General features: G+C 37.1%; 1 non-coding gene across 1 annotated transcript; it reads left to right on the top strand.

Moving 5' to 3' along the window:
- The first annotated feature begins 2654 nt into the window (after nt 1-2654).
- Nucleotides 2655-2793, top strand: LOC133859002 (small nucleolar RNA Z247). The gene has a single exon (XR_009898670.1). It is a non-coding gene; the product is annotated as a small nucleolar RNA Z247 (small nucleolar RNA).
- Nucleotides 2794-15924: the final 13131 nt, after the last annotated feature.

Below are 15924 nucleotides of genomic sequence, written 5' to 3'. Positions count from 1 at the left end.
CGGCGACGGGGAAGAGGTAGTCGGCTAACGGGTTGGGTTGAGGAGCTTCAGTTTTTTTTTTTTTTTTTTTTTTTTCCATATTTTTTTCAGTCCAGGCAAATATGTGGTGATTTGGGGCGGATTAGGGGCGGACTGGCGGACGGCGAACGGTTGCTGGGCGGACGTGCAGTGGGGTTTTTCTTTTGTTTTGGAATGGTGGTACTCTGAAGTTGTGAGAGGGATTGCCTACTTCACCAAAATTTCAATTTTTTTGCTTTTAGCTAATGTGTCAAGTGATTATTGGTGGGCATAAAGCCCTTGTTTTCTGCCACTACCGTATAGAAGGGGCTCTCAACGGTAAGTGTTCTTTCCTCTTCGGTTGTAGTTAGCACCTTAGAGGAGAATGTGATTTTTATCTTGTCCTGTTCTGGGATGGAGATGTAGATTTTATGTCTTTGGTGTGGTTTTTGTATCGGTTAGTTGGGGTCTAATGGCGAAGGATCTCTCCCATTCCCACGCTTGTGCTTTGCTTCGTGGGTATACCGGTTTGATGCGTGGAGTTCAGTGCAGATTTTGAATCAGAGTGGGTCTCCCTAGAAAGTCAAGATTTGTTTTTTTGGTGAAAGGGTCTAGAAGTCCCCTGTTTGATCCAACGTTTCTTGCTTCTTCTGAGAAAGGACTGTCTGAAGAGGAAGAACAAATCAAGATGATGGTTTCCCCTGTTTGGTGGCTATACTTTCTTTTTTGGATCTTACATGATGTAGTTGCTGGTTTTGATGGAAATGCCGGAGCCAATAGTTGCACAGGTCTTCCCCATGGAGGCTTGGAGTGAATACGGCAAACGAATCTCTGATGGGACGGAGGTTCTGGTGAAGAGCGGTTACTTTCTCTGGTAACCGCTCTCTTGCAAAAGGGACACTAAATATGGTAACGTGTCCATGATGGTTTAGTTGCACCATGACACCGATGCTGCAGTTGAATGTGCACCCAAACCAAATAGATAAGAGGAGATGTGGGGGAAATGGTTTTGGCCCCTTCCATGTGTTATGCCGGCTAGTCAAGTTTGAACTATTTACTATTTCTTTGTTTGTGTATTGTAGTAGTCTTCTACTGCAGCCTGGTCAGCTTTTTTAGATTAAACTTAGTTTGTAAAAACTATTTTATAGCTCAGAATGTGTGTTATCTCTTAGATCAAGTAGATATTCATGTAATGTAGAGACATCTTCTATTGTCTAGGTAATCTTGTTGCAGTTGTGGTTTGTAATGGTTTGAGTCTAATTTTGCTGGGGTGGAGAAAACTCTACTCCTTGTGCTTGACTTAGTTTATTAGGGAATCTTTGTAACCGTGAACATTAGACCGTTTGGTCTCTTTTATATAGCTGGTCGGAATCTGGCCATGGTCAGAAGCCGACCGGATCTAGCCAAAATGGCCGGGATCCTGTCGGAACTGACCGGATCCGACCATTGATCCAGTCGAATCTAGCTAAAATGGCCGAAATCCTGCAACGGCGATTGGATGTCGCTGGATTACGGCTACAATTGTATTTTCGCTTCATGTAATTATTTTTGTGCGAGCTAAACATCGAAAAATATTTTCGAGAAAATCAATTTTTTTTTTTGAAATAATTTTCGTCGAAAATATTTTACGACGGAAACCATTTTATGCCGAATTAAACATAGTATAAGTGAAATTTTTCTAAATATTATTTGATGTTTATAGTTGTAAAGGGCTACATATTAAATTGAAGACCACTTTGGACTCAAGGCATGCTGCTGCAGCTACAGACCATGCGTAGTTAAACCACACGAAATGCCAAGTCTTTCATCATACTCTGTACCTTGTACTTTCCATCTGATTTCTTGCCTTTTACTGTATTACTTTCTCAGTAACTAGTCTTTAGTCTTTTTTATTTTATCTTTTGTAACAAGTACATACTTCAATATATATAGAACAGAGGACCGATTGATCCTCTACAGCTTTTCACAAACATTTCTCAACTTATCACTTTATGGTATCAGAGCACCAAAAGACAAACGTCTACTTTTTTTTTTTTTTTTTTTTGTTGTCTTCTTCCTTCTCTTTTCTCATCTCAGCGTCCTCTTTGCCCCTTCCTTTTTACATCCCTTTTCCTTTTCTTTCAACTATGTCAACTGTTACCCCTCCCTCCACCACATCCAATACTCAAACTCCATCTGGCTCCTCTGTTCCTCAACCTCTACAGAATCTTACCCAACTTTCTCTCTTCAAACTTACACGTGATAATTATCCCACATGGTGCACCATCATTATTCCCTTCTTAGAAGGACAAAATCTCTTTGGATATGTTAACGGAGATATCTCAGCTCCTCCTCAATTTGTCCCTTCCCCTGACAGTACCTCCACATCTGCTGCCATGGTTGCAAATACTGCATATTCTCTTTGGTACCAGCAAGACAAGATTGTACTCACTGCTTTAATTTCCACTCTGTCCGAAAATCTTCTTGTCCATATCTTTGGTCTTCAAACTTCACGTGAAGTATGGCTAGCTCTAGAAAAAATGTTTGCCTCCCAGTCAAAGGCACGTGTTATGCAATTTCGTCTCCAACTTGCAACATTAAAAAAGGGGTCCATGTCAATCTCCGATTATTTTCAAAAGGCTCAGTCCCTCTCCCACTCCTTAGCTGCTGTCAATGAACCTCTCAAGGACTCCGAACTTACATCCTACATCCTTGCTGGTTTGGGTCCTGAATATGACTCTCTTGTCACTACTGTCACTACTCGCATCGAACCCATTTCCCTTGATGTTCTATATGGCTATTTGCTCACTCATGAACAACGTCTTGAGCACCTCCATCCAATTGGTGATTTCTCTATCTCAACGGCTAATGTTGCTCAACGCAACCACTTGCCTATCAAAAAGCCTCCTCGACATTTCTCTCCCCATTCCAGCTCTTCCTTTGGCCGTGGTCGTGGCAGGGGACGGGGACGCTTATCCTTCTCACCCACTTCCAACCGTCCTGTGTGTCAAATCTGCAATCGAGTTGGTCATGTTGCTTCCAAATGTTACAATCGTTTTGACCACTCATATCAGTATGAAGCTCCAAACCCCTCCTCTTTCCTCACCACACAGCACTCTCAGCCTGACCTCAATTGGTATCCTGACACTGGATCCACCAACCACCTCACAAATGATCTCTCCAATCTCAACCTCCGGACTGACGAATATCATGGCACAGATCAAATCAAAGTCGGAAATGGTCAAGGTTTGGATATTTTACACACTGGCCTCGCTCAACTTTCCACTCCTCATAAAATTTTTTCTTTGCCTAATCTCTTGCATGTACCTCAAATTGAAAAAAATCTCATTTCTGTGTATCAATTTACTCATGATAATAAAGTTTTCATTGAATTTCACCCTTCCTTTTTTCGTGTTAAGGATCTATACTCGGGGCGCCTACTTCTTCACGCTCCCAGTAGCGGTGGACTGTACCCTTGGCCATCTACCTCTCCTCCCCAATCTGTTCGTACAGCCCTCATTGGTGAACGAGTCTCCATTGATCAATGGCACAATCGTCTTGGTCATCCTGCTACTCCACTGGTGCGTCGTCTTCTGTCCAAGCATCGTCTCCCTGTGCTGTCTCACAAATCTGCTCCACTTTGTTCTGCCTGTCAGCTAGGAAAAATGCACAAACTTCATTTTGGTGTCTCTCTATCTGTCTCAAAAGATCCTCTGGATCTTCTTTATCTTGATGTATGGGGCCCTGCTCCTCTTTTATCTTCTAATAATAAACGCTACTTCTTGTGCATTGTGGATGATTTTAGTAAATATTTTTGGCTCATTCCATTATCTCTTAAATCTGATGTACTCAATGTCTTCACTCAATTCAAAGTCATGGTTGAAAATTTTTTTAATCAGTCTATTAAGTCAATTCAAACCGATGGCGGGGGAGAATTCATTGCCTTACAAAAATTTCTGTCCACTCATGGCATCTCTCATCGCAAAACATGTCCCCATACACATCATCAAAATGGTAGTGTCGAACGTAAACACCGACAAATTGTTGACACTGGCCTTGCTCTCCTTGCTCACTCTCATGTCCCCTTTACTTACTGGGATTCTGCTTTTGAAACGGCATGTTTTCTTATTAATCGCCTTCCCTCCAGTGTCAACCGCAATTCCTCCCCATATGAGATCCTCTTTCACAAAACTCCTGATTACAACTTCCTTAAAGTTTTTGGATGTGAATGCTGGCCTTATCTTCGTCCTTACAACTCCCACAAATTTTCCTTTCGCTCAAAACGTTGTGTTTTCATTGGATATAGCACATCTCATCATGGTTACAAATGTCTAGACCCTCTTACCGGCAGACTTTATCTTGCTCGTCATGTGGTCTTCAACGAACATGTCTTTCCTTTTCAAACTCCTCACTCAACCACATCTCCTCCTAATCTACCGGGTTTCTTACCCTTTCCTGACTCCCGCATGAGCTTCACTGACCCGCTCCCTAACACCTCCACGTCTCCTAATTTTCCTACCCCACCACCTATCACATCTCGCCCCCTCTCTTCAAATCCTGCACCCATATCTCCTTCAGCTTCAAATCCTGCACCCATATCTCAATGCAACACTCCAACACGTCACACTCCAATCCTCTCCCATACCTCTCCTTGCAACACGTCACCCACAATTCCCCACACAAGTCAACCTGGCAGCACCATCCCTTCCTCATCCAAACCACTCCCTCTCACGTCACCCACAGTATTTCCCCAAACACTTTCCACATCTCACCCACTCTCTTCACCTCACCCTACTGTCGGACATGTCCCACACGACAGCCAACCTTCTTCAAATTCTGCACCCATATTTCCTTCAGATTTACCTCCTGCATCCATATCTCAAGACCACACTCAAATACGTCACCCTCCCATCCTCTCCCATACCTCTCCATGCAACACGTCACCCACTCGTCCTCACACACGTCCACCTCCTACTAGCTCTCAATCCCACACTCCACTTCCCACGTCTCAAGTGTCCCTCCAACCTTTACCCCTTGTTCACTCTTCCCTGCTACCTAATCATTCATCCATCCCTTCTTCACTTACTGCCCACGAGGGCCATGACCCCACTGATCTACCCTCTCCTACTCGACTTCATCCCATGATCACACGCTCTCAACATAACATCCGTAAACCCACCCTTCTACCAAATGGGACTCCTAAATATCCCTTACCTCAGGCCTTCACTGTGTCCACTTCTTCTCCTGATATTGAGCCTACTTGCTACTCCTCTGCCTCTAAACATGCTGTTTGGCGTGATGCTATGGCAGAAGAGTTCAATGCCTTGCTAAAAAATGGAACCTGGATTCTCGTCCCTTGTACACCTTCTATGAACATTGTAGGCTCCAAGTGGGTCTATCGCATCAAAAGAAAGGCCGATGGCAGTGTTGATCGCTACAAAGCTCGCTTAGTTGCTAAGGGTTTTCATCAACAAGAAGGCATTGATTTTTGGGAAACTTATAGTCCGGTCATCAAACCCATCACCATTCGTACTGTGCTCTCTCTTGCAGTATCCTCTGGCTGGGTTATCAAACAGATTGATGTCAGCAATGCCTTCTTGCATGGTCTTCTCAGTGAAATTGTCTACATGGCCCAACCGCCAGGTTTTGTGCATCCACAATTCCCTAATTCTGTGTGTCTCTTGAAGAAAGCTCTATATGGACTTAAACAAGCTCCTCGTGCTTGGTTCTCTCGCCTCAGCACTCGACTTCTTGAGCTGGGCTTTATTGCTTCCAAAGCCGACACCTCCTTGTTTGTTTATATTTCTACAGGTATTCGCCTCTTTGCCTTGGTCTACGTAGATGACATAATTTTCACTGGGTCTTCTGCTGCAGCTATTGATGATCTCATCTGCTCCCTATCTCTTGATTTTCCAATCAAGGATCTTGGCTCCTTAAATTTTTTTCTGGGCATTGAAGTGCAGCGCTCTTCCTCTGGCCTTCATCTCTGCCAGCAGCGCTACATCACTGATCTTCTCACCCGCACCAATATGCAGCTAGCCAAACCTGTTTCGTCCCCCATGTCGGCTGCTTCTACTCTCAGTCAATTTGATGGTATTTCCTTGTCTGATCCCACTCTTTACAGAAGTACGGTTGGTGCCTTGCATTATCTCTCTATTACTCGCCCCGATATAGCATTTGCTGTGAACAAAGTGTCCCAATTCTCTCATGCTCCTCGTGAAACTCACTGGGCTGCTGTCAAAAGAATTCTTCGCTATCTCAAACACACTATCTCCTATGGTCTTCTCATCCAACCCAGCCCCTCCTCTCAACTTGTTGCATTTTCTGATGCTGATTGGGCAAGTTGTCCTGATGACAGAAAATCCACTTCCGGATACTGCACCTTTCTTGGGTGTAATCTTCTCTCTTGGACAGTCAAAAAACAACCTACGGTGTCTCGCTCTAGTACGGAGTCTGAATATAAGGCGCTCGCCAATGCCGCTGCAGAATTGATTTGGATACAATCCTTACTCAAAGAACTTGGCGTCTTTCTCCCGACTGCCCCTATTCTTTATTGTGATAACATTGGTGCCACTTACTTAACTTCCAATCCTGTGTTTCATGCTCGCACAAAACATATTGAAATTGATTATCATTTTGTGCGAGATCGGGTTGCTCAAAAATCCCTCACTGTCAAATTTCTTCCTAGCAAAGATCAGCTAGCTGACGTTCTCACTAAGCCCCTAGTTTCTGCTCGCTTTGCTCATCTTTGCGCCAATCTTAACGTTTGTCCTAAACCGTTAGGATTGAGGGGGAGTATTAAATTGAAGACCACTTTGGACTCAAGGCATGCTGCTGCAGCTACAGACCATGCGTAGTTAAACCACACGAAATGCCAAGTCTTTCATCATACTCTGTACCTTGTACTTTCCATCTGATTTCTTGCCTTTTACTGTATTACTTTCTCAGTAACTAGTCTTTAGTCTTTTTTATTTTATCTTTTGTAACAAGTACATACTTCAATATATATAGAACAGAGGACCGATTGATCCTCTACAGCTTTTCACAAACATTTCTCAACTTATCACTTTACTACAGAGGTCTCCATGATCACGGGGAGACCTCTATGTCCTTTCATGGTAAAGGAGAGAGTTTTTTTGTGTTTTTTTTTTTTTTTTTCTGTGAGAAATTTTTGGATTATCTTTCTAAAATATATATTGATAATCATATCTTTTGATCTTTACAAGATACAAAATTATTTTTAATAATTCCGAATTGTACTTTCTAACTGCTAAGTGCTAACTTTATATATATGTATATATATATATATAACCAGAAAAAAACAAACGGATAGTGGATGGTCGGTGATCGGTGAATGCTGAGTTGATTAAAGATACCATCTCTAGGGTAATTGATTAAGTTCTTACTTTTTGTTTTGGGAAAAATGCCTAGAGGTACATGAAGTATGATTTTTTTGTCGAATCATTCTCTTAGATTAAAATTTTATTTATTTAATTTTTAAAGTTTTATTTAATAGATCATTCTGTCAAAATTTTTAATAGTGTTCTCACGTCATATCAAAAATGGCACGTGTGTATTTTAATAAAAAAAAAAAGTAAAAGTTAAAATTATATATATTAAAAGAAAAGAATAATAAAAAAAAGAGGTGGGCCACGTGGGCAAATTATCCGACTACCGCCTACCGACCACTTACTGAACCGTAACTGAACCGACATTGACCGCTTGCCGACTCTACCGACAAAGTTGACTTAACCGACTTAACCAAACCGACTTAATCGACTTAACCGCATACCGAACATTTTGTGGGCAAATTATCAAACTATCGTTTACCGACCGCTTACCGAACCACAACCGAACTGATATCGATCGCCTATCAACTCTACTGACAAAGTTGACCTAACCGCCTACTGAATCGACGCCCACCCTTAGCCAAAAAAGCTACTTTTATCGAAATATTCTTATAATACATTTTTCTCTTAAAAACTAATAATAATAATAAAAAGAAGATAAATGCAAAATCAATCTATATGGTTTGCTTAAATTACAAATTGCTCACTGCTGAATAAAAATTAATTAAGAGGTCTTCAAGGTAGGCAAAAAATAATAATTTAGTTATTGTAGTCAAATTCCGTCAAACACTTGATGGATTTCGTTAATGTGCCACGTTAGCATCAATAAAATGACGACACGTGTCAATGCATGTTAATAAAATATATATAAAACTAAAATTTTAAATAAATTAAAAACTTATTTTTTTTGCATCCGTCCATCTACCTCCGTGTTGTGCAATTCATCTCCTTCCTAGCTACTGCTACTGTTGTTTGCTGGTTGTGTTTTTGCTTTAAATAAGAGTTTTCTTATTTTTAGATCTGTCATCATGAGCGATCTATGAGATGAAGATTATGCTCTTTAACTATTTTTGTACATGGGTTAGCAGAAAATGAAAGTCATAGATATTATTTTATTGTAAGAATTTTGTTAATATACATATATATACTTTTAAGAGAATAAGTGTATTATATAAATATTTCAACAAAAATGACATTTTTGGCACACTTTAGTAATTTGATAGGTCACATTAGTGCACTTAAAAATTTAAAAAGGCATTCTAAAATCGATTGTTACTTCCCAAGGCTTTTTTTATATTTTAATGCTATTAATGTTAACAAAAAAACTAGGAAATCGAGGGACAATGATCCTCTTCCATCATGTCAATGATAATTTTTTTAATCATTAATGATCAAGAAGTTTTAAGCTCAGTAAGGCATATATAAAGCTCTCGTTTTGGAGAAGCTGGCCCTAGACTTCATCCTCCAAAAAACAGATCTGAGAGGAGGAGGGAGCTCGTCCTCTCTATTTTCCTTTCTACTCCTCGCTCCTATAATTCTCTTCCCATTATGATTTTTTCTTTTGTTTGTCGGTGTTCTTCGACCAGATAAGTAATTTTGGCATCTCTGCTATGCATTTGTCCATCTACCTCCGTGTTGTGCAATTCATCTCCTTCCTAGCCACTGCTACTGCTATTTGCTGGTTGTGTTTTTGCTTTAAATAAGAGTTTTCTTCTTTTTAGATCTGTCCTCATGAGCGATCTATGAGATGAAAATTAGTTAGATGTGAGGCTTATCTTTCACGGCTTGGATAGTTCAGTGTGAGAGATTATCTCTCACGACCGGTTTAAATAAATTTTTAGAATACTTAGTTATCCTTATCTTAGATCTAGTCTGCTTGGAACAGATCTGCTCTTTAACTATTTTTGTACATGGATTAGCAAAAAATGAAAGTCATAGATATCATTTTATTGTAAAAATTTTGTTTGTATCTATGCCTATATAACTACCTTATAGCATGTAATTATGATTTTGTAGAACTTTATACTTTGTGATATAAAAATTTTATGCTTGTGAATTTTGATTAATAAAATAATAAGATCTTTCGTTAAAAATAAAAAGTTTTAAGCTACTGGCCTTCAATGTTTTTTTATATATTTAGATAATCGAATCAAGACATTACGACAACAATTTGAAAGAAAACAAGAAAATTAAAGATAACCCAAAAAGAAAAAAAGGAAAAAAAAGTACACCATGTCACAATCCATTGTATCAATCCATTTAGTAGCCCTTGAAAAGGATCTCCAAGATGGAAGAAGCAAACGGAATGATGCATGTGATGATGGTTGTAGCAATTTATGGTAGAAGTTATAGGTGCAAGAAGGTACTAAAGGATTCTTAATTTTAGGCCCGTTGTAGAAAGAGTCGGAAAAATTAAAAGACATTTATACCGACAGTAAAAGAGTCACTACCACAAATTGTGAGACAAAATTATTTTAAGGTCTAGAAGATCTCAATTTGAAATTTCCTTTGCATAAAAAAGGCTCTCAAAAAGGGTGTTGACAGACCGCAACGATCGCCGGGAGAAAAAGGAATGGCCGAAAATGGTAGCGATCGAAGGGATGCGTGGCTTGGGTGGGTGGAGAAAATGCAGTAGATCTAACTTTCAAACTCTCAACAAGAAATACAAAAGGAGTTTTGAAAAAGATTATTCAGTTGAGAAAAGTGCTCAAGAGGGAATTGAAGATGGCTGAGATCTAGAGGAGTGATGAACAAGGAAAGTTTTAGAGAGGTGTAATTAGAAGTGAGGCATGGAGATTAACTCATGTAAAAAAAACAAAAATGAAGAACAAATTAAGCTTGCAAGCAAAAGCTACTTCTCAACTCCCACGAGGAAATAAATTTCAGCGGCTACCGAAAAGTTATTTTCCGACTGGTGGTTGGCAATTTAACCACAACTATAATTACTCAACAAAAGTACTTTCACATCTAAACTTGGTAGGTAAATAATTGACATGTTGTTATTTTTCAACCCTGATCCTTATCAAAGTTGTCCATTCCCATAATCAAACAGTCACGAATCTTCGGTTTTAGGCAACTACAAAAGCAGAGTTGTCGTTGCAGACAATTGTGTACATTTTTTCAACTTTAGGACATGTCTAGTTTTGGTTTTCTGACCCATATTGAAAAAGAGAGAATGCCTAATGTGGGTGTTACAAGATTTAATTAGATCTTGTGCACTACAATAAGGTAGCTCATGTGAGAGCGAGAGCGAGAGCGTGTTTGAATGAATGGGTTCGAATAGACTCTTTACATGAAAGGATCCGAAAAAACTTTCATATAAAATTGAGATATAATATTGTCACTTCAAAACATAACTCTTGGCCGCCTTTACTCACGTGTTAACTTTTACTTTTTTTTTTTTTTTTTTTTTTTTTAAGAAAAAAAAAACCCTAAAGCTAGTTAGGGGACCACCTTGCCACATGTGCAAGGTGGTCAAGAGTTGTGTCTTGTGGTGGCAAAAGATCATATATGTATGAAATTACCTTATTGCATGGAACGAAGCGAGAGTTGAAGTTTGAGAAGCATTGTTATGAAAGTAGAATTCTACAGCAAACAGAAGACGTCGGCATGACTCACAAGCATTGTAAGTTATAATTTTTTAATTATATGTAGCATTATAGTACAAAAGTCATTTATTATTAAGTTTCTATTGTTTCTTGTAGGAGTTTATCGATCTCCAAGTTAGAAAGAAGTTTATCGTCATGTCTTTTAACTTTGATTCAGTTTGATTCGTGTAATCATGTAGTCTCTTATTTAGAGAGTGATCAATTAATAAAGTGCCACGATAAATTTGTATCTGAAAATGTCTAGATTTTTTCATAACAAAAAAAAAAAAAAGTATAAATTTTTTTAAAATATAAGACCTAAATTCTCTGCCAAAAGGAGGAGTGGTTGACGAGGATGAGCCTCCTCGTGGGTATGGCGCCCCTGAAATAAAGCCAGACGATTGTGCAAAACTTTTCCTTTGAATGAAGAAACCTTTGGAAGCTACATTAAAAAAAAAAAAAAAAAAAAAAGAGAAAGAAAAAAGAAAAAAGAAAAAAAAGAAACCTTTGGAAGCTAGTCCCAATATAATATTTACCAATTTACCAGATCCATGTTGCCCACGAGTTATTTGGTAATTTTCATTGCGTAATTAAAAATTCGAGCGATCGAGAAATTAACCTTATTGGCTGTTAAATTGAGTTTAAGATTTTTTTTTTTTTTTTAAATTATTTGTTTGAATTTAAAAAAATAAAAGCAAGTGATTGTGAGAGACCACTTATGAGACCTACCTGACTCAATAAGTGATTGTGTTTTATCCGGTCAGATGGATCTTATAAGTGATTTCTCATAATTACTTGCTTGAATTTAAGCGAATTTAAACACATCATTTAAAAGAATTCAGATCCATTAAACCGACACTCGGTTGAGAATCTTTTGGTTTGAAATGTTAACATAATTGGAAGAAATTTTTATAGAATGGTCCTTTCAAAGTCACATATTCACAGGAGTGAGGAGTCCATTTTGTCAAAAAGTTGGATGGACGGTGGTAATCAATTTTGGTTGTGCTAATACAACCAGCAGTTGCCAAGAAAAACTGTGGCTTGAAAATTGAAAAATGTCAAGGAAAATATTCAAACATATATAGCTTTGACAGATTTATGCCACACGAAGGTCTACAAAATACTTTTGATAGATTTTAAGATTTTTTTTTTTTTCCTACTTTGATAGATAATTTGTCACGGGGTAGTTCATACATTATTTACACGTTTACAAATTAATGTGACAGTTTATGTGACACTTGTCACGACAATTTTTAAAATATAGATTGTCCCGTGAATTTATAATAAAACTATACTAAAAATTGTAATAAGAGGAGTATTTTTCTTGCAACTAGTACTGTATCTACTGATTGTAATTATTTGTTTAATCAAAGCAAATAAGAATTGGCCTTGCGGTAGGAATTAGAAAAACTTGGATAAACAGGGTTTAGATGAAAGAGCCAGTCTGTTTGACAACCTACTCAATATCTATTAGTTCATTTAAACTCAATTCGTAACTATAGAAACCCGCTCGTGATTGTAGAAACCTGTTCAATTATTAAGTGATATATACTTGACTCGCTCGACAATACTTGATTAAAGCTTACGAGCCTAGCTCGTATAAAGTTTGATTTGGCTCACTCGCCCGACTCGATTAAGTCTCGTATACACATATATGTTTATATGTGTGTTTATAAACATATACTAACTTGGTATTAACTAACATATTAAGATATTAATTAATTGGTTTATATATACTAACTCAATGTTACTAAATAACTAACCAACCATATATGTAAGCATAATTAAGTAGTTAACTATTAGTCTATATGTTTTTTTGAATAAAAAAAAGAAAGAAAGTGTATACTAAATAAGTATAGTATAGTTGGTTAGTAACCAACTATACTAAGTAAACATATTAAGTATAATACTTTGATAATAGTATTACTAGTAGAAGTTACTCACACAGTCATGTATATTATAGTTTATACTTATAACTTTTATATTATAATAATAATAATTATGGTCACCTATAGAATTATAGTTATATACTATAGGTACTATATAAACATTATATACATATATGTAACAAATGAGATCTGCCCCTAAAATAAGAAAAAAGACAAAAGAAAAAAAAAGGGCAAGTGATATTTGGGTAAAATTATTATTATGAATTTGACATGCTGCTCTTGTCGGCTGAAGCTGATCGATGAGAATTTAGTAAAAGTAATGTTCCATAAATTTGGGCTTGAACTCCACTTAATCACACATTAAAAAATTTAGTAGCCTAGCTTAAATTTAACTTGAGCTGAGCTTGTCGAGTATCCGACTCGATTGGAATGACATTCTCAACGAGTTCGAACTTGAACTTGGCCAAGCTTTTAACGAGTCGAGCTTGGACACACATTTCATAGCTCGACCAGAATAAAATCCTCATAAATGAGCCGATCTTAAAATTTTAAAACTCTGCTCGACTCGATTACAGCTTTAATTATTACATTACAAGCGAGATTCTAGCTCTTGGGCCCATGTGATAGGCGGTAATTTGTTATATTATCCAAGATAAAGTGACACACTTAAACAAATGTATTGCAGTGTTAGGTTGGTAAGATATAGTATTAGTTATGGCAGCTACCTGCCACAGTTAGAGCTTCAATTAGTAATTGACACTTGTTCGTCTCAATTCAATTGTTAGTAAAGTGGGGTTTTTTTTTTTTTTTTTTTTTTTTTTTGTTTTTTAGTGAATCATTATCATATGGTTAATAAAGTAGGTTAATCTAGTTTGGTTGTAATTGATAATTGATGCTACGAATGATGATTCCCTAATTATGAATTGGAATGGTCATTTATATTCTTCAACTTTCTATTCTAATGACAACACAGAATGACTCAATTTTTTTTCACTAGGATGGAAACATCAAACATATTTTGACCAAATTATTATTCTATTCTTGGACGTATTCATAATTCATGTCCACTAAAAGTGACATGATTCTTTATTGCTAATTGATCATAGATTTCAATTATATAATTTAAAGGGCAAGATTTTGTTAGGGACAAAGTGTCCGTCATACAGATTCAACATTTTTTAGCTATTCACGTCAAGTGAGAAGCCCTAAAAAAAAAAAAAAAAAAGAAATGATCCCTACACTCATTTCTTATAACAGCCTCACAACAAGCTGACGTGGCTGGTAATATTTTATTATTTTGTTGTTTTCTTTTATTTTCTTTTTGTAAAAAAATAATAAAATATTACCAGCCACATTAGCTTGTTGTGGGGCTGTTGTGAGAAATGAGTGTAAGGATCATTTCTCAAAAAAAAAAATGAGAAATGATCCCTACACTCATTTCTCACAACAGTCTCACAACAAGCTGACGTGACTGGTAATATTTTATTATTTTTTTTGTTTTTTTGTTTTTTGTAAAAAAATAATAAAATATTACCAGCCACGTCAGCTTGTTGTGGGGCTGTTGTGAGAAATGAGTGTAAGGATCATTTTTTAAAAAAAATAAACATGATTGAGTACCATTTTTTTTAAAGGTTAAATATTATTTAGCCTCTAAACTGACAATCATTTTAATGAAGTATAACAAACTGATAAGTATTATAATTTGGTTTTTTAAACTACCAAACTGTTATTATTTTAGCCCCCTACATCAGTCTTGACGGTTATGTTAGATGAAAAATTAAATTTGACCAAAATGTTTTGAAAATACCATTATTTTGACCATTAAAAAAACCAAAATTCCCCTTTTTTATTTATTAATTAGTAGAAAAAAACAAAGGGTAATTTTGATTTTTTTAATGGTCAAAATAAGAGTATGTTCAGAATATTTAGGTCAATTTTGATTTTTTATCCAACATAACGGTCAAGTCTAACGGATAGGGCTAAGTTGCAAGAAATGAATAATTTGAAAGGATAAAGCATAACATTTATCAATTAGTAGTGCTTTATACAAAATAGTTATTAGTTAAGGGGGTAAATTATATTTAACCATTTTTTATATTTTCATATCCACATCTTCTTACAGCCTACCGGAGAGAAAAGAGTAGAAGAGATATCACGAGACGATTCGATAAACAAAGATAAAGTAAGAGATTGTGTGCGTTAAGGAATGAACGGGTGGTGGTGGTGGTTTTGGTGCCCGGACAGCCATTCAGGTGGGACCGCCTCCTACGTCCCCACGCGCCGTCGGATTGCCCGAACAACCAAAAAGTGCTCGACACGTGGAGGGTGTTGAGAGAGAGAGAGAATGAGTGAGAGTGGGGCGGCGGCGAAAAAGAACCAAAATACAAAGAAAGGGACGGTCGATCTGATGTGGAGGTGGGCCTACGTGACTCAGGTGGAGCCGAAAGATGATTGGCTTTGAGTTTTCACGAATGTTCCAATCTCAGAAAATTGGGTTGTATAGTTACAATAGTTTTGGTCCCTCTTTAAATTCCTTCAACTCAAAAATTTATGGATTATCTACCAAAAAAATAAAAAATTAAATTATTTGACTTCTATCGAATTAAAAGTGTTATTAATAATACTAAAATAATTAATTAATTACATATTACTCTTTACACTAAAATTTTCCATTAATTTAGCTTGAAGAGTGGGACTTTTTCCTATACTTATATTGCTCATTGATATTTGCTCCGTCGTCATGTGGCGCTCTCTCTCTAGAGCAGTGATTTTTGCACAACATATACACAACTTTAGACACGTGGGGTTCATGGGTTCCATCACATATGTCTATACTCCTGCACAACATGTGTACAATTATTATGCATGAATCTTTTTTCTAATATATATAAGGAAAATGATGGATTTACAACACCACCACAATAATTACACAACACCTCCTCACATGGGGGTGAGACCCAGTGTGTGGGGCCCACCCCCATGTGAGGGGTTGTTGTGCAATTGTTGTACCGGTAAAGTGTAGAAATCAAACCCTTATAAATAATTAGTGACATATAGGCTAATGGCATAAGAGCCAATAATATATTGACACATGTACATATTGTTAAGTCACATCAATTAAGT

Source organism: Alnus glutinosa, chromosome 1 (genome assembly GCF_958979055.1).
Source record: "Alnus glutinosa chromosome 1, dhAlnGlut1.1, whole genome shotgun sequence".
In the NCBI taxonomy this organism is placed as follows: Eukaryota; Viridiplantae; Streptophyta; class Magnoliopsida; order Fagales; family Betulaceae; genus Alnus; species Alnus glutinosa.
Note: the sequence above shows the minus strand (reverse complement) of the source record. Positions and strands in the feature narration are given on the sequence as shown.